Here is a 19,381-nt window from a genome sequence, read left to right on the forward strand (position 1 = left end):
AGAAAAAAAGAACCACAAACTGTAGCTAATCTCAAATGAGACTTCAAAATAATCACTCACTTATAACTTATTTAGAAATTGATACTTCTTTATTGAAAAATAAAAAATATTAAACAGAGGGGTACTTTTGTCTGTAACAGAGCTTCTTCAGATCTCTAATCTTGACTTGCATCCTGATAGTTTTTTTCTGCTTTCTGGTGAATCGCTTTCCACCTCTGATGCTTTATGCTTTGCTATTGTAGCTCCTCTCTTAGCCACTTTATTATCCAGCCAGTATTCCTTCTAAGTTGTGTCCATCTTTCTCTCTCTCTGTCTCTCTCTCTCTTTCTTGTATTCCTTTTTTCTTTTGATAACTTCCTGGATTTCTGCATTCCATCACCAGCTTTCCTTAGGTCGCTTATGTCCGTATCTGGTTCAGCCACATATCTCTTCTATAGTTTTCACACAAGCTGTTTTGAGGCACTCTTATTCTTCTTTAACTCCATCTATTTCCTCTTCTTCCTGAGGTGATAGAGCCCTGCGTAATTCCTTGAACTCTTGCACTTTTCCTTCAGTCAATTTCCAGGTCTTCAGCTGAATCTATGTTGACCTTAGAGCATTCTCTGACCACTTCTTGAAGCTGATTGTGGCCACCTTTCATGCTGTGGGTGACTGTTTCACTGAGAACGACTTTGCAGTCTCTGATTCAACCTCACTGTCCTTTCTTTACAATAAGGGCATCTGCCTAAGTTACATGTTGACCACCCTTGCATGTAACGTTATGACTATTTCTCTCTCTGTCTCTCTCGCTCTCTCTTGTTAAACCATGTGAAAGCCACCATGCATTTGTCAGACAGAAGTCTAGAATGGCTGTTCCTTCTTTATTCCTGTTGTCCCACCCATGTGGACCCAGGAAATCCTCATATCCCAATATGTGCATTTAGGCCCCCATTATCAAGGCCGACTCATGTTGTTCTGCTTTATCTAGTTGGTCCTGCAACTGCTGTCTGACCGTACTGTTTCCTGACCATCACAACCCTGCTGTGGAGCATAGGCTGAGATTATGAAAACTGGCCTGTCTTTACACTAGAGTTGATTGCCATGAGTCTATGACTGATTCTGATGACATCCCTCACTGTCTTCAGAAGACATTCCCTCACCACAATTCCCACACCATTTCTAGTCTGCCCCCCCTCCCTTAGTAGCAGAATCTGGATCCCAAGCCAAGTGACTTTGCTGCACTGCCCTTCCGCATTGTCTCCTAGATACACAGGATGTTCCATCCCCTCCTTTTCATTATGTCATCCAGTTCCAAGTCATGATGTTCTATTACTGTAGTAATCCTTAGTCCAGCTTTTGCTTAACAGCTCTATATCAGGTAACCTATGCTGGGCAACCGAGCACTAGCTGACCAGTAGTTTATTGACCCAGGGTTGCTGGGCTTTAAAGCAAGTACATACTGGGCTGTAGAGGCACATAGACCTCTTCCATCTTTAGCATAGGTCCCTTACATAGTTTGAACTAGGCCAGGTCCTCAATCCACTTATCACTGGCAAATAACCATGGTCATTTTTGAAGGTGTTAGTCAATGAGTCCAAATCAGCATTTTTTCATGTCTGGGTCAAACTCATAACTGCTTCTTCTGAATCGCAGGTTGTGCATCTCAGTTGAAGCTTCCCTTCCAGCACTGCAGTATAGGCCTTCCCAGAAGGCTGAGAAGCACAGCACAATCCCTGTATAACTGAATCCTTCCCATCACATTTTTTTTTTAAATGGGGATCACTATTGCCTCAGTTAGCAGTCCAGAAATAATGTGTCTGCCTTCCATACACCATTGAAAAATCATGTTAACCATGAAATTCCTAACATTATCAAGAGCCTTCAGTATTTCTGGTTAAATCTCATCTTCCCCCTCCCCATGCTTTCCATCATGTCACCATTTGATTTCTGCTGTGACCTTTTTTACATAAATGTCTCCATTTGTTTCTGGCATTATATTCCCAAACGTTTGGCACATCTATCAGATCCAGTATTTCCTTCTGCCTCCCAACAGTGTTCCTAGTCATAGTTATCATTCTTCCAGCCTTATTTTATTTAAATTTAGTAATCAGATAGGAATGCAGGTCCATGGAACCCTTCTGGCCATGACCTGAGTAGCAATGGGTCTATATTAGATCAGCGAAGTCAGAAAACAGCCAATACTAGTTGGGCGGCACCAACTGTGCGAAGAATGGAAATATCAAAACTAAGACAGGCAAACTGTCATGAAGTGTTTTATGCAGGGGGTGGGGGGGCAAGCCCCCCCTGCACCCCCACACCCCCACTACTTAAACATACCAACTCCGAGATCGCACTACATTGAAGTAAAGGGAAGAATTCCTTATGGCTATCTCCGTTCATTCTTGCGATGTTTCCTGTTTTCGCACATTTGGTGTCGCCGAAATGATATTCGCTCTTACCGGACTTCGCTGATCTAATACAGACCCAGTAGCAATTTTGATAGAGTGTAAATATAATACATTTTGAAATGGGTTAGCAATTAGCATTTATGGCATCAGTTTAGTAATAATGACATAGTGAAAGCATATACATATACAATGAAGTTTAGCAATACTTTACAGAGTAAGCATTTATAGATTTACATATTTACTATACAAGCTGTATCTTAGGTGGTGTTTAAACAGTCTTATAATTTGTTATGTCTTTGAGGATGTCCAGTATTTTGTTACTGAAGAGAACCAAAACAGGTGTCATTGTAACTGCCCTTTAAATGTTGTCCAATTTTTTTTTTCTTTCCGAAGATGAAACAGTTTGTTTCTTTTTTAATGTTTTTTGGTAGGCAGTTCCTGTTTGAAAGGACTATTTTCATAAAGCTTTTTTGTTCACCGGTGCTTTGGCAGAACAGGTGACAACTCTGTAAACTGACTCAGCTACCATTAGAGTCTCTGTGGTCATATGGGGAGTGGGGAGAATTTCACAGATATTTTACCCGAGTGAAAATGGCAGTACGTATTACAGTGTAGTTTGAACGTTATTGAAGAAGGAAGCAGCATTGCTCATGTCATTACAGAGAGCCAGTTTGCCTTTCGCTACTATTTCACTGTGATGTTCATATCTGGCAGTAGCTAGATGAAGCAACATACTTTATTTATGGTAGTTTTAACAATTTTATTGATGTTACTTGAATTTATTGCAATAATAGGGAGCCCATATTCTATCTGAAAGATGTGTGTTTATTCCTAGAAATCTACTGAATACATTTTAAGATGCTTTCATACAGCACAGCATCGCATACTTTTAGTTGTGGATTTACTTTGTCTAGTATTACCTCACCCAAGTCTAAACCTACAGGTACCTGGGACTTCTCAAAGCCCCATCTTTAACATTTACTCCACACATCAAATATGAGTATGTGGCGGTAAATGTGAGGGATGGGTGCATATGAAGTCCCAGGTACCTGTAGAGTTGAACTTGGATGACCTTTGTTTTGTATGGGACCAATACGTTTATGGTGTTCCTGTTGTTAATGAAATTTTGTGGTGTATCAAAGGTCATACAACTTGTTTAATTATATATTGAGTTAACTTGTTATCACAAAAAAACTTCTAAATTTTATTAAAATCACTTTGAAGCTGATTTTCAGTTTCTTTCTATGATGAAACCAAGCTGTAAAGAAGGATATCTTAGCATGAAAGGTTATTGGATTGTGAGCATGATGGATGTTTATCATTTATGAGGCATTGAAAAGGCAAGATTTAGAGAATCATTTGTTTCCATCTGTATATTAAACAATCGGTTTTAAAGGTGATTTGCTGCTCCTTCAGCATGTTATTGATAAGTCCCAGTTTTTTGCAGTTTCAGTAGCAGAAGATGATTTACATGGCTAAGTGGTATGGCCTGTATTAAATCCATGTTAGGAGTCAGTAAGCAGACCATACCTGTTTATGTACGCCATTATCTGTTTGTGAACTGTTTTCTTGAACATTATACTCAAGGGACATGAGATGGAAGTGGGCTTATAATCATGAGGGAGGATAATTTTTGCTAATGAGATTGCTTGTTCATGTTTATGGTAACTTGTAGGTGGTTAATAATAGAATTAAAATATAGGGAGGGATTTGATTGTTTCAGAGACTGATAATCCGAGAAAGACAAGGTTAGAAAATAGAGAATTGTTGAAGGAGTTTGCTGTTGGTTTTTTTTCTTATTTTGGAAGTAATGTGAGCAATGTAATCAGCCCATCTTGGGGGGCTGCAACGGGAATAAGGTAATGATTATATTGTACAGGGTGGTGGTTGAAATAAGCTGGTTGATTCTTTCAGTAAGTTGGAGTTGCCAAAGCTTGCAATGTCTTTTTTTTTTTTAATTTTCCAGAAATGCTGACTTTTTGAGGAAGGAATTTATTTTATTTGTTCCTAAGACTGGTGGATTTTGTTGCTTTAACTTTGTAATTTTCACTCATTTGTTAAGGTAATAAATTACTGGTAGTTGAATGGATGGTTGGCAGACTTCCATTTTTCTAGGCCTCTTTCTTTGCAATGTGACCTTATGTTTGCAGTAATTTTTTTTTTTTGTCAAACTTTGGAAAAAGCTTATTTAAGATTATTTGTAAAAAGAGTTAAATAGTTCTAGGTACTTCCTGGGTCAGTTTCCTAATAAAAGCCATTCCAGCCTAGTTTCCTAAGATTCAAGACAACTTCTTGTTTGCAATATTTATTATGTTGATTTGGGAGACTTGAAAAAGATAGTTATTACTATAAGACTGGAATTATTTAATCTGTTTGGAAGACATACTATGTTCGAGGACTTTTAAGGAGTACAAGTAATTAGTAGGTCTAGTGCTGCATGTTTGGTTAAAATGAGATTTGGGTAGTAATTAGCTGAGTTAGGTAATTTAGAAACAGATATCTATGCCTGGCTGTGAGGTGCAGAGGGTAGAGAACTGAGGGCCACTAGGTGACTCAGATTTAATAACAGCTCTGGCACCAGAGGAGTCAGACAAGGACAGACAGAAGTAAAAGTGCCAGGGCTGTTAATTAAAATAGAATTAAAATATAGGGAGCAATTTGGTTGTTTCAGAGACTGATAATCAGAGAAAGACAGGGTGTAGCAAATCAAGAGTTGCTGGAGGAGTTCACTGTTGTTTTTTTCTCTCAGGAAGCCCACCTCCTCCTTTTGAAGCATGAGTGGTAGTGGATTCCCCAGTCATCACCAAGGAAATCACATCACCCTGTTTGCCTGTCCTGACGGAAGGTGATGCACACACTCAGGGTCACACTGAGTGATTTGATTTCGTTGGTGATGACTGCAGAACCCACTACCACTCATGTGTCAAAAGGAGAGGTGGGGCTTCCTGAGAGAAATCAACCCTTATGGAAGTGGGGGGAGACCATTCCCTGCAGTCTTTGACAGAGAGTGCACAGTGGATAGCATGGCATACAAAAAATCCCAACATACCCCTGATGGCTGACTAAATGAGGGCGTCCGCCAGCTTACCTTCATCCTAGTTATGGACAATGAACAGGCTAATTTGATGATGACGGTGCTGCTATCATGGGCAAAAGGAAAAAATATAGAAGAGGTTTCTAAGTATCTGAGTTTGAGAGCAGCCTTGTTGTTATCTCATTCTTCCCCTCCTCATCCTCCTCAGTTACCTAAATCACCTGATAGTGCTTCAAAACCTGTTTGAAGTCATCAGAAAGTCATTCTCTATGGGTTCACTAAACCCCTCCCACACCTAGGTCTTCACTTCAGGAGCTCCACCTCTTTGGCCCTTTCTGTACCTGCCAGTGAAATCTGGAGACCACCACCCCTGCCAGCAATGCATGGTAGGCCTCCTTCTTTAACTTGATAACTTCCCATCAAAGTGTCTTCCATGGTTACCACCTTGATAAACACTGACCACTGGTTCATAGGTTTATAGGTTCATAGATAGTTACTAGGCTTGCAGTCCAGAGACTGTTGAGGAGCCTAGCCTAGAGACCGTTGAGGAACCTCGCCCAAATTGTCAGTTGCCCCCAAGCACTGTCTGGATAAGTGTCCTGCTCATCACACAGTTAGCATATGAGGGCTGAAGGACTCAAACCCTAGAGCACAGGAACTGCAACTCACAGCCTTAACCCTCTGCATCAACCAGATCTACAGCTACTTGCCACTGTCTCAGCTACTAATAGATTGAACAGGGCTAATTCATTTATCATATCCCCAACCTCTCAGTATATGGCAGAAGCTATTCTGCAGGTGATTGTCATGTCAGATGGCTTAATTAATAATACAAGAGACAGTATACAACTCCACATGGTCTATAGACTGGCTGATTCCTTTTGGAAGTTCTATGTATTGCATGGCATGCAGGTCACTGTTGACAAAGGTATATACTTTGTAGCTAGCATTCTCCCTTTTAGCCACAAATTAAATATGGGGAGCACGCATTACATCGCACTGATCACAGCATATTAATCCCGATTGTACTGTGCAGTACACCTCTCAACTGTACAGATTTTTGCAGAATGTCCAGTTTTTAGCCTCATATTTCTGGTCTGTTTGTCATAAAATTATGGTTTATTGACTTCATATCCTTCAGAAAATTCATGCTCATGCAAAACATGTAATTCTATCAATTTTCCATGTTATTAAGAGCAATATTTAAAAAGTGTACCTTTTTTTGGGCTCCCCCAATTATTTATAGTTTTGTCCATATTTCTTGTTCTAAGAGGTTGAGACGTATTAATTACAGGCTATGGAAAGCATATTTTAAATAAATGTAACATTTCTCTCCTTGAGTCGTTTTAGCTGTTCTTTATCACTATCTGGATTATCAGTGATCTACCATAGCTGGAGAATTCAACAAGTCTGTTAATGGACAACTGGTCTCGTTTTTGAGTCATTTCTTTCTATAGTACTGCTTCATTTGAAGACATGAATTCAGTATGTTTTCTCTTGAACTCAAGACTGTCATAGTTCTCACAATCTCAATTTTCTTATAAAAGGACTCGTCGTGGTGCTTGTGATTGTTATGTGTGTAACTGAAGCATTAATAATGTTCAATTTGTGTAAATATCTGTAGGTTTATCTATACGTCTTACCTTCTTCCCATTGAACTACATATTATCTTGTTTCAGCTGCTTTAGTAACTATTTCATTTTCAGACTATGGAGGTTCTGATTGATTCTTGCTTTATCTTCAGCTTGTAAGACTGGTACTTTCATGCAGTTCCTGTCAGTCTAGTATTTCTGTCTCTGATTATTTCTTTCCATCTTTTCCTTTAACTTATGTTGATTTTCACGCAGCAGCAGAGCATTTGAAATAATCAATCCTCTTTACACCCTTCTTCTAATTAATAGGTGAGCTTTTGAGATACGTTGTCTTTGCTGTATAAAATTCTTTAGTTCACATTTTCAAGATAACAGGCATTGTAGCCTAAGTTACAACTGTTTTTCAAAAGATTGGTGTCTGTTTGGATGATTGTCTTCACTTGCCCATTGGACTGAGGATAATGTGGAATGGACACTATGTATTTGAATTCCCAAATGCATGACCATTGTCACATATAAGAACATCAGGTATACTGTCTCCCAGGAATATAAACATTAATGCTTTAATTCTACTTACAGTTGTGGAGTCTGTCCGTTTATTTAAAAAAAATTGGAGAAATAATGCATGCATATATGATACATGACTTGTCTGAACTGAATAAATCTGTAACTGTCTGAAGCCCACACCTCTTGTTCAGATTTTCATAGAATGTCCAGATTTCTGCTAATATTTTTTGTTTGTTTCTCATAAAGTTATGGCTTTCTGACAAATGATTAGAAAATAATTGAGGAATAAAGTCAGGAAGTAATGGCAAAGATATGAGTTATTGACTTCATATCTTTCAGAAAATTCATGCTAATGCAAAACATGTTATTCTATCAACTTTCCAAGTTAGTAAGAGCACTACTTAAAAAGTGTTCCTATTTTTTTTTTTGGTCTTTGTCCCCCCATTATGTATAGCTTTGTCCAGATTTCTTGTTCTAAGAGGTTGAGAGAAATGGTGGCCCAACAGATAATATGGGACTAAGTAATGGCAGAATTTCTTCTTATGAACTGTTGTTGTGGTATATACTGCTCATGGCTTTGCTTTGCAATACTTCTTTTATCTGCATTGGCATTCCATTGCAGAGCATTTTTTTTTAATTAGCTTTACTTTACTTCAAAATTCCCAGATATGATTTATGTATCATATCAAGCATTCATTTTCTCAAGTGACCGAAGACTTATATTGGTCATCTTTGAACATTAAACTCAGCATGCAACTTATTTCTTACCTGAAAGAAAAAATAAAACAGACTGAGCTTCATTTCTTACTGATGATTTTTTTTTTATTTCTCAGGCCATCTTTTGATTGTAATAATTTTTGGCAGATTCCTTGTACACATCTGTGAAATTTATACTTTTTGTTTTGTCACTAATAGTTGTGGTATTACTTCAAAAATCTCAAGTTCTTGCTGTGTCAGTTCTTCATCATACTTTTAAGATAAATTTCAATTACTAAAGATATCTGCTACTTGGAGTTCCTTGGCTGATCTGTATAATACTTTCCCACTGTACTTCTGTAAGTCAAGTAACACCCTTTGTGAACTTATGGGCACCTTATATAAGGACATTCTGAATTAGCTTTGCAGGTATCTGTGGTTTGATTCTATTCAAGTTTCTTTACATTAATTATTCTTAGAATTTCTCACATTCATACATTTCTGTCTGAACAAACTTATTTTATTTTGTACATTTGTGCATCTGTAAATGTTCTTATCTTAACCCACAGGCACCCAGTCAATTCTCTTGTAGGAGCACATATCCTATACCATTCTAACTAGCATCTACAAGATACGCAACTAGCTTATTCAATTTGGAGCCTCTGTAATTAGTTTTTGAGCTATTAGAAACTCTTTTCCTGTCTATATCACATTCCAAGGGAAAATATTGCTCTAACAACTTTCTAAATGACTTTGTAATTGCACACATAAAAAGTACACGTGTTTGCAGGATAGTGCATTGACCCTAGAAACCTCTGTCATGTATTTTTCTAATCTGGCCCTATTCTATTCCTTGGATTTTTTCTGCATTGGATTTCTGACTGTCAAACATTAGATTATGACAATTTATCTCAAAGCTGTCATTTTGATTTTATATTTTTTTCCTATTTAATGTGAAATCACAAACAAGACTGTAAGGAATCTGTACATTAATAACAGCATATTAAGTATACACACTTTGGTGATTGCTTCATCCAGATTTGCTAAAAACTGGTGTTTGCATCTGGTATTAAGGAAAGCTTAGCATATGGCATTCTTAAGCACACTACTTTACCTGTAAGCATTAAGTGTTGTCATACATTCTAGATGTTACAGTTACATCGCTCTTTTATGACATTGAAGGTCTCCTTCTACCATAGTCCCTGCTCTACTGATCTACTTCTGGTTACTATGGCTATATCCCAGGGACTATGAATCACTGATAATGCATCAAGTTTTGTTTGCATGTGATCTTTTCCTGGCAACGTTTTATAAGCCTAAACAAATCAGCATGCATATATTGCAGTTGTTCCCCTTGGTATTTTTGAATGTTGACAATTCAGGTTTACCATCCTTAAGTTTGGTACCAAAGGTATGTAAGTCACTGAAATTGAACTGTTTCTTTAAAAAGTTTATGCTAATGGTACATTTTGTTTCATCAGCTGTAAATGATACCACAGATATTTTCAGAGTTCTGGAAAATACAGAATTTGAACCTGAATGGAAATTATCAAGTGTAATTGTCAGAAGTATGTATATGCCTACTTCACATGAAACAGTTCAGTTAGCAATCTGATTTTGGTTGGCTGAGACATCTATTCTTGAATCCTGTAACAAGTCTTGAATCAAAGCATATTTTTAGCCCATAATGTTTTGATCCATCAGATAAGGTGTACCTCAATGGGGACAATTCTTGCAACTGCATATGCACATCAAGGCATGGGATGTTTTGAAGATGAGATCCATTTACATCTCCAAATATAATGGTTTCTTCATTCACACTGACTTGTGACTCCCTCTTTTTTTGGAGTTAGAAAGCTAATCACAAAGAAAGAAGGAAGTTGTATTGCACCTGAAGAATTTAGCAATTATGTTAACAACTGCCATCCTGATTTCTCTTTTAATGCTGAGATTAGTGACAAGACATATATATAGATAAAAACATAAGCATTACTGAAGGACATACACTTCTTATGGATTTGTACAGAAATGAAACTGATTGCTACACCTTATTATTTGAAACTAGTTATCACCCTAAACGTGTGACATGCAATATATTTAAGTCACATTTTTAAGGATCAGACGTGTTTGTTTTAATGGTTGATTGTTAGAACTGGGCTTAAAAAATGAAAGCAAGATTCATAGAAGGTGGTTATTCAGAAATGGAAATGGACTAAGTTATTGGTTATGTTCTACCTGAAGATAAACATGAATTGTTAGAAAGACAGACTATAAGACAAATTGCATCTCAGGGTTAGATTTTTCATGGCATTTGCTTCTAACATATGGGTTGTTTAAGAATGCGTTACTAAGTACAAATATAGTTTGTATTCCAATGAAGTTAAGACAGGTTATAAATGAAGACATTATAATCACCTGCAGCAATTCCAGCTCATCTGGAGGCAGATTAACTCACTGACATATTGGAAGGAGGTATGAATAGACATTTGATTATGGGTAGCTTCCCATGTGGGCACGGTTCTGTTTGGAATCTCTTTAAAAATCTTTTTCAAAGTTGGCAGTATATTTGAATATTTTTTTCCTATTAGTAGCTTTACTAATTGCCAAACTGAAAATGTGATTTATTTAACAGCATGCACTCATGGGATGGATAATCACCAGTTAAAAACGTGTATTACTGATCATTTGAGTGAAATAAGGCAACAGATTGATACTGAAGCTTTATTTGGACACCTTAATGAGACAAAAATCAGGTTTTAGATCTTAATTTCATGGAACAGATAATCTACTTGTAAGTATGAGTGGAGATGAGCTAAATATTGGGTTAAACAAAAGATACAGTTGCTGGATTTATAATTTAAAAGGTTTGCATAATCCTGATCTGAGAAAATTGCAGCTAAACTACATGCATAAAGTGTAAAGATTGCTGTGCATGTTTCGCCATCTAGTGGACAAAAGTAGTTATAGTCACCTATAACACAATATATGCAACCTTTAAGACCGAAAATGTTTCTTTTTCTAAGTATGCTTATTTTGCTACATAAAAATGAAAAAAAAAATCTTTATTGTAGAACAAATGCTTATTGTACTGAAACTTGATAATGTTATTTCTAATGGTGAAATGTCAATTATTTTGGTTAAGAGATATGCAAACTGACTTTCTATGCAGTGTGGATGTTCTTCTGCTCCTGTTAGTTGCAATGATTTTTAAAATGACCAGTCAGATTTGTACTGTATATCACTGTTTTATTTATACAAAATTACTTCAGAATGGCTGTTAAACCAAATGTACCTTAAAAACTTCTAATGGGGCAAAACTATTTGGTATTTTTTCTCACTGCTGCTTCCTGTAATCAACAAAGATAAATCAGTCACTGTTAGACATATTTTTTTAACTAAAATTAGCTTTAAAGACAGAATAGCTGTTGGAATTATACATTATAACAAAGAAGTTTCAGGGTAAAGACTTTTGTAGTGTTTTCCCATTTTTTTTATTTCTACTCACCAGTATCAGTGAGAATCTTAACATGTTTTCAACCAGTTAAGTTCCTCTGCGTGTGGGCAACTCCAATATCAAAGCATTGCTTTTGTGATAAAATGAGAAGCATTCAATTAGTGTTAAAATACCTTCTTCAGATTAACAAATCTAAAAATAACATGATCGTTTGTAGTTAAAACAAACCTAATCATTAAATTAGTGACTTAATGATCTAATGTTTATACTAAGAAATTCCCTGAGTCCAGGAGAGTAATATGCATTCAACATACTTTGCTAGAGGTATATTTTTATTCATTCATCATTCATTTATGTGTTCATCTATTTACTAAACTGCTTGTCCTGGTGAGGGTTGGGGTTGGTAGCAAGGCAAGCAGGGTAGAACAAATGTGCCAAGCCCCACAACAGTCTCTAATTCATCCTGTGGGATCCCCAGATAGTCTAGGAAAGCTTATACATGCCTGTTATGCCCCCAATGGCAGATACCCATACAGCATCCTCAGAAGGTGCCTTAAACCTCCTCAGCTGACTCCTTTTGATACAAAAGAGCAGAGGTTGCACTCAGAGATCCTGTTGGATTACCAGACTTCTCAGTTACACACAGCTCCCTTGCAAAGGGACTTCATTTCTGATGCATAAATCTATAATATTATCTTTTCAGTCACCCTAAAACTCTTGATCAGAGGTAACAATGGGAAAAATTGACTGACAAACTGTGATATCTGTCCTATCACTAAGCTCTCTCTTCATCACCAGAATTTAGTACAATAGTATGGATTATGATGTACTCATCCACTAGCCAGTCCCTGAATCTCCTCTGTCTTTACTAGTGAACAAGACCCCATAATAGTTAATCTCCCCCACCTGAGATATCCCTTTCCCCTTACCTAAAGAGCAATATATAAATTGTAGCAAAGGCAGAGAAAATTCAGGAGCATGCCAGGCTGTGATATGCACATTGACTCAACAAGCAGAGTTTGTGCATTGTAGTTGGATTTTAATTCAAGAGCAGAAGTGTGAAAATATCAGCAGAACTGATATCACAGTAGCACAGTGGATAGTGTTGTCATCTGACAGCAAGTTTTTCCCCAGTTTGATTCTCAGCTGGGGTGCCTTCTGTGCAGAGTCTGCATGTTAACCCTGTGATCGGGTTTCCTCCGGGTGTTCCATTTTCCTCCCACACTCCAAAGACATGCAGTAGGTGGATTGCGCACTCTAAATTTCCAATAGGTGTGTGAGTGTGTGTGTGTGTGTGTGTGTGTGTGTGTGTGTGTGTGTGTGTGTGTGTGTGTGTGTGTGTGTGTGTATTCCAGTGTGGTAGGGAAGACCTACCACAACAGGGCAGCCATCCAGTGGTGTAAATAATGTTACTAGATGATTGTCACTGTTGAAGTGTCACCCCGACCCCATATGCAAAAATGGATGGCATTGTGGGCCTCATTTAGATAAACTACACTGCCAGACTGGAAAGGGGTAAGGCTCGGCCAATTTTTTTAGGGGAAAAAATCTCTTCTACTGCTACCTGAATAATGGTCCTTCACCAGGTGGCTCCTATCAGTTATATGCTGCCAAGATACAGATTGCCATTAGAGAACAGACTCCCAATGAAGTGATGTAGAATAAAACTGTCACTGCAATGGTAGGAATCAATAATCCATGGAGACTTGACTAACAGGGAACTGATAGTAAACAGGCAAGGAGGAAAGAGTTACAGCAAAACAACTTAAAGAAAGACATTTCACATCTGCTGTGGACATCATCATTAGTCAGATGAGTGGAGCAAGGGTGTTTCATATAAACCATCGCTGGCATCGGGCAACATGCTGACATTTTCATCTTCATTCTCCTGGTTAATATTTAAGATTTTGTAAAGGATCCTTTTAGGGAGCATTTAAAGGTGGGTAGGTTGTAAATAGTTCTGGGGGATAGAGATAAGGAGTTCCATGTTTTTGCTGCTGAGTACAAGTATATGTCCAGAGGATTTATTCAGGTTTGTTTATGGTGAGAAGTTGTTTGTCTTCTGATCTAAAAGTTATTTTAGGGAAATATATGTTGATTACAGGGGTAAGAGCTGGCAGGCTAATGGTTTATGTATGATTTTATGTACTGTTGAAAGTTGAATATAAGAGATGTGGAGGGTGGGTTTCAGCCAACTAAGGGTATGCAGAGCTTTACAGTGATGGGTAAAAGAGGATAAATTTGTAGCAAACTTGGCAATTTTGTTGTAGTAATACTAGTAACTTTCAAGTTTGTTTTTATGGAGGACTGTACATTGGTAAGAATTGTTGTTCCACAGAGTAGGGATAGCAGATGGCAGGCTTTAGCTGAAGTCATTTTTGTGGGTATGCATAAAAACGGTTGTTTCTGTATAGCATGCCTAGTATTTGATGGGGTTTCTTGATATTTTTGGATGTAGAGGTCAAATTTAAGATTATCATCTATTATGAATCCTAATAGCTTGGGATAGTGGGCTAATTCAATTCTAATTCCTTTTCAGTGCCATTTGCCAACAAGATTTTGCAAGATGCTTTGTTAGGGGTGTGAGTCTTTGGGGTTAAGAGTAGGAGTTTGTTTTTTGGGGGTTTAAGTAGGAGTTGTGCTCTTGTAAGCCAGGTTTCGATGGAGATTACAGCTTGTTGCTTGATTTCTTGGAGGTGAGTTAAGGTGTTTCAATAGCAAGTGATGGTAGAATCATCTGTATATTGAATCAAGTTGCCTTCACAAGAAGACAAATGTAGGTTTTTAATAAAATATTGAATAATAGAGAACCAAGGGTGGATCCTTGTGGGACTCCTATGGAAGTGGGAAAGTATGCAGAGATGGATCATTGCCATTTTACAGCTTGTTGCCTGTTGGCAAGGTAGCTACAGAACCAATGACTAGATGGAAATGATAGATTCAGGGTGGAACATTGATTGAGGAGTTTACTGTGAGAGACCACATCAAAGGCTTTTGTTAGATCTAGAAATACTGCAGATAATAGTTTATTAGAGTTGCGAGGTTTATTAACAGTATCTGTAAATGATAGTAATGCAGTGGAGGTGCTGTGGTTTGGCTGGAATCCATGTTCTGTATTGGTGATTAGATTATTTTGTTAGAGATATTGGAGAATTTGTTGATGTGCATCTTTCTAGGATTTTAGAGAGAGTGGAGACAGGATGGCTATGGGACAGAAATGTGTAATGTCAGAAGGATTACCTCCTTTATGTAAGGGGATAATATGCACCATTTTCCATACATTAGGGACACAGGATTCTGTTGTTAATTTATTAATAAGAATGCTGATTGGGTATGCTATTGCATCTACAGCTGGACTAAGGTATTCCAGGTGAAGATTGTCGACTAAGGAGGAATAAGCTTTTAGTTTATGTAAAACCTTTTTTATGAGAGTTATAGAAACTAGATGAATGGTAAAGTGGGTGGATTTGTCTGCATGTGTATTGGAAAGGTTGTGTTTAGGTGAGTTTTGTGAAGGAAATATGCTAGGGTCTAAGTAGGGGAAATCAGCTGCATGGAAGTCGGTGTGTTAGATGAGTTTGAGGTTACGTTGGCAATGCATTCTATGAAGTATGTGTTGAAATAAGTAGCTGTTTGAAGGGGATAATGTATAACTATGGACTGGGATCCTTTTTGTACCTGGGTTGATGAGACAGACTATGGAGGACCAGAATTCTTTAGGGTTGTTTTTATGGGTGTCTTGCAGGTGGGTATAATAAGAGTTTTTTATCTCTATTAACTTGTCTTTTGACTTGGTTTTGTAGCTGTGTTAATAGACATGGTTAAAGCCTGAAATAAAAAATGCTGAAATACTACCTCCTGGTTATAATATTATTAGACTTAAAAGAACACATAAAATCAGGTGGAATACTACAATGTTCCCAAATATGCTCACAGTAACTCTCTATACAGGCACAATCCCAAATTTTGGAAAAGCAGAACTCCTACAATCATTCATAAAACTTAATAGAGACAAGAACTTATGCATTGTTGTGTTATATATCCCTCAGGACAGAACATTCCAATACTTGAAAACATACTAACCTGGATAGCAGATACAATTACAAATGAAATTATTCTCCTAGGCAATGTAAATATTGACTGGCAATCAAGTATTAATTTTTAATGCAAAATATTGATATTTTCATGGGAGATTTTAACTCTAATTTAAGAAAAATGTCTGGGAAGATAGTGGTATTCATGTGTGTAGGTAAATGGTTAAGTCTTGGAATTTATAGATAGAAAAAATAATATTTATAAATAAGAGAGGAAATATTGTAACATCTATTGAACATTTTCTGTTGGTAGAAAGAAGGGAATACATTTAAGTAATTCATTTTACTGATCGTTGTGTTATTGATGCTGAAATAACTAATACTGAGGGTGTATTAAAGAAGGGAGGGATAATAAAAGACTTAGCAAAGAAGTCACCATGAATCAGGTTTTTAAAACTGAGATGAATAAATTATGGGATGACCGCATGTCTGTGAAGCCATTTTCTACATCATTAGATTTTGGTGGCCTGCTTTTCAAGAGAAATAAGAAAAAATAATTTTTAAGTTTAAAAACATGGTTGGGGAATAGGAAAAAAAAACAAGTGTCATAATTTAAAAACTGAGTATGAGAAACATATTGGACAAGATTAATTTGAATGTATAACATTTGAAAGAAAAATATATAAAGATAACATGCAGAAAATAAGTTATTTGTTATTACAACAAAATATCTGTTACAGGGAAGAAATTAAAGAGGTTTCTCCATTTAAAAAATAAGAACAATGAAGGTAGGATAGTGGCTGTTATAGATGAACAATGAAATATGTTTTACGAGTAAACAGAAATTATTGATGTAATTGAGAATATAATTTATACGTATAGAATAATACTAATTGTATAGGAGAACAAAATTATCTGAATGAATTAAATGATGAGAGGGATATTGAGTTAGAAAATGATATTCAAGCTGAGGAGTTGAATAATGTTTTAATAAATAGTAAGACAAAAAAATAACTGTTCTTAGACTTGAAGAATGGGATATGAATTGTATAAAACATCAGATGATGAAAAAAAGAATTGCAGTGTGAAAGGTATAGAGCTATTTGTTAAAAATGGTGTTTCGGATAAGAGGCTTGTTGTGGTATTATGAAATTTAGTTATAAAAAGAGAGATAAAGGTGACATTAAGAACCAGAGGTCTTAAACACTTAACAATACAGATTATAACATTTTTATGAATATTTTGTAAAGAAGGTTATGTAGAATTTAAAAATTAGATTAAAAAATATATTTATGGTATTCAGGGAAGACATGCTAAAGCTTTATTAACACTCATGAATGAGATAAAGAAATTATTAATTATGGAGAAGATATTAGATTGGTGACATGTAATGTAGGAAAGTCATATGACAGAAACAATCATGCCAAAATTATAAGGATTTTGGAACTTTATGGTTTTAAGGAAAAGTTTGTTAATATCATTAGATCTATTTGTGACATGTCATATGTCAAGGTAGTTCTTAATGTGTGGTTTAGTATAGAAATACATATTAAAAGAGATGTAAAGTAGAAGTGCCCACTTAGGTGCTCATTGTTTGCATTAGCTATGAATGCTGTTATTTTAAATGCTGAAAGATAGATAAAAGGGGGTGCAATATATTTTAGGGGTGTTGCATAGATACCTTTATATATGGCTTATGCTGATGATTTAGTTATTCTAGCAAATGGAAAAAGTTGGGATAAGGTTGGTTTAATGTATAAAATAATATGTTAGGATTAGTTTCTTTAAAGATAAGTATAAAAGTAAACGATTTGGTGAGAGTATAAGAGCAACATATGTTTACTTTACTAAGTCTGAAGTTAGTTAATTAGACATTAATTTTGAACATGATAACATTATTAAAAATCAATGGATATGATTAATGGAGGGTACTGAGCAAATATTTGTATGATGAAATTATTAAGATTGATTTTTTTTTATTGAAAAATGTTTATCTAATACTTAGTTATATTTTGGTAAATTAGATTATATGGCAGGGCTCCATATGTTTCCTATGGATATGGAGAAAGAGTTGTTAGAAATTATTTTCCTTTTCATGGGGATCAAGAATAAACTCTGTTAAAAACGGTCTTATTTATTTTGAGATTAGGAAAGAAAGAGTAGGATTAAAGCACTATGTTGATTATCTGGGTTTATTACATGTGTATTAGATAATATATAAACCGTGTAGTGTAAAACTAGCATGGAATGAGTGGTTCCTGACAAGAAAAGTGTGGTATGAGGATATTATGGAGAATTTGTACCATGTATGTTTGGAAAAATAAAAGTTTAAATATACAAAAAGCAATTAATGAAAGGCAGGAAAGATTTTAAAATTATGTAGAATTAAAATATTGTTTATGGAGACAGTCTATAGGAAAACTGTCAATTAAAGCAAAATTAAAGTATAAGGAGGTAGAGGAGTGAATATGTAAGATATGTGATATAAAAGAAACAGTGCATTTCTTTTCTGTAATGTTTCTAGACAAAAGAGGTATGGAATTTTGTGAAAATATGTTTGATGTTGGGATATTTAAAAGCATGATTATTTATGGAATTTATGAAAACATGGACAAAAAGATGATTGATAATATTGATAAGTGAAGATAATATTGGCCTATGCTTATCTACGTTTGCAGATGAATGTAAATGGGGTGCTATTGTGTGGTCTTCTGCTGACTTACAGTTGCTCCAACATGAGTTAAATCATGTTAACATTTGGCACAAGGACAATGGTTTCAAATTCAAAATGAAAAAATGTAGCATAGTTCAGTTTGGTAAACAAAACATTTCCAGATACCATACTGTGCCACACTCCTCTGGCCAGACACTGGTGTAAGGGACCTAAGCACTCTAGCTGATAATTCCAAACTATTTGGCCATCATGTCTCCTCAGTAGTTTGAGAAGCCTTCTATCTGCATCATCTAATTTCCAAAGGCATCTCCACTTGATCTAAAGAAGTCTTAATTCCCCTCTACTTGAATCTCATTACACTCTTTAATGAATATAATGTACTTTTGGCATGCATTTATCTAAACATATCATTCAATTTGAGAAGCTTCAGAGATCCATAACTAAAAAGATTACTTGTATGAATGTCATCCCTTTCTCTGTACTCAGTCTCTTACAAACTTTTCCATTGGGATCTGTGTCTGAATGTTTGAGCCACAAAGGATACAAGCCTATCTGATTACCTATTCTTTCACAGAATAAATGGTACCTGAAATACCCAGCTCAAAGAATTAAATCTTCATCAGCAGTCTGATAAGAGTTCATATGATTCATAAGATTTATGTTGGCATATAATTGATTCATATGTTAACCTATACCTTACCTCTGGAACAAACTTCCACTTCATGTCAAGCAAAGTATCACCCCTGCCACATTCATGGTAATACAAGATAATTAGATGGGAAGCATCACCCCCCCCCTTATCTCTCCATCCTTGAGACTGTTGGTTAAAGTTGAAGGTGCCACTGGTTCCAAAAAGTATATGATCTGTTAGGTAAAAGAGCAAGAAAACTGCTTCATGTTTATCAGATGATGTTAAAAAGTCAATTTATGGTAAGATAATGTATCCCTCAAACTTACCATATGTGTAGGTCTGCAGTTGTGAGTACTTTTAGCTAGGCTTGTA

At 36.1% G+C, this 19,381-nt stretch overlaps 1 protein-coding gene across 1 annotated transcript in view; it reads left to right on the forward strand.

Moving 5' to 3' along the window:
* LOC122787915 overlaps nucleotides 1-19,381 on the forward strand; it is a 153,876-nt gene that overhangs the window by 12,064 nt on the left and 122,431 nt on the right. The window lies entirely within an intron of this gene.

Source organism: Protopterus annectens, chromosome 13.part0, assembly GCF_019279795.1.
Source record: "Protopterus annectens isolate FY-2018-M chromosome 13.part0, PAN1.0, whole genome shotgun sequence".
In the NCBI taxonomy this organism is placed as follows: domain Eukaryota; kingdom Metazoa; phylum Chordata; order Ceratodontiformes; family Protopteridae; genus Protopterus; species Protopterus annectens.